We start from the raw sequence: 1,436 nt of genomic DNA, 5'->3' as shown, positions 1-1,436 counted from the left end.
TTTGGATTCACCTTCTTATTTAGCTTCTCTAGGATCGCGAATTGTAAGCTCAATGTCCTTTATTTATGGCTAGAAACCAAATATGAGTGAGTACATCTCATGTTCTTCTTTTTGGGTCTGGCTTACCTCACTCAGGATAGTGTTTTCTATTTCCATCCATTTATATGCAAAATTCAAGAAGTCCTTGTTTTTTACTGCTGAGTAATACTCTAATATGTATATATTCCATAGAGAGACATTTCCAAGGCTTCTCATTATCAGTTTAGAACTCTGCCAATGGATGAACCCTGTGGCCACAGCTGCAGTAACTGCTACCAGGCCTCAGTCAGCACCTCAGATGGTTCGGGGTTTCCCTCCGCTGAAGAAGCCAAGGCCTTCTCCCAGATTGGCCCATATCCAACGGCAAGCAAGCCGGTCTGAGGCAACTTATCTCCAAAGTAAATCAGCAGTCAGGGGCGGTTGCCCAAGCAGGGTGGCACCATATCTAAACTCCCTCTGCACCTTTTGTTTGACTGCCCTCCTTCCCTAAAACACTGAAGCCAGTGCAAAACTCCACCCACAGCCTCTTCATGGGCAGAACCTAACCTGAAATACTGGAATGTTGACTGAGTTACTCAAGAGTGGATTCCATTTTTTCCTACGTATTATTTAAACATATCTTCCTCATGTGTATTCATTATACATTAAATTGTCCTACATAAAGGTATTTTCATGTAATATGCACCACACAAGAACATCCCTGCTTCGACCACTCTTTCTCCTCTCCCATTAGATTGTTCCTCCAGACAGCCGCACTTCTACCATCACGTCATAGATACAAGAGCTCATCCATAAAGGGGAGAAAACCTTCTCTCACATCTGATTTAATGTGATTATCTCCAGTTATATCACCTTTCTGAAAAAGACATTTCATTCTTCTGTATAGCTGAAAATATCCTCTGGGTGTACAGACCACGTCCGTCCCTCTGTTGTTGGACACTTGGGTTGGCTCTGTAACTAAGCGACTATTAATACTGTATGTCTGTGATGTGTTAACTAGGAGTTCCTAGAGGTGACAGAACTACATTCCCATAATAGACCTTTAGGTTGAGGAACTTCCATAGTGACTTTCATAATGACCGAACCAGTTTCTCACATTCTCCAGCATTGCCTAATAGTTACCTTTGTCCCCATCCTCACCAACACTTTTTAAAAATATTTTTTATTCTTTAAAAGAATTGATGTATATGTGTGTGTATGTGTGTGTATACCGCAATTAGTGACCATGCCCACAGACACCAGAAGGCATCAGATCTCACGGAGTTGGAGTTACAGGCAGTTGTACGTTTCCCACATGGGTGCTGAGAAACAAACTTGGGTCCTCTGGAATGGCCACTGAGCCATCTCTGCAGTCTATCTCTTCCTCCTCCTCCTCCTCCTCCTCCTCCTCCTCCTCC

The sequence above is a fragment of the Microtus ochrogaster genome, chromosome 22 (genome assembly GCF_000317375.1).
Source record: "Microtus ochrogaster isolate Prairie Vole_2 chromosome 22, MicOch1.0, whole genome shotgun sequence".
Classification (NCBI taxonomy): domain Eukaryota; kingdom Metazoa; phylum Chordata; class Mammalia; order Rodentia; family Cricetidae; genus Microtus; species Microtus ochrogaster.
This window is presented reverse-complemented; position numbering follows the sequence as displayed.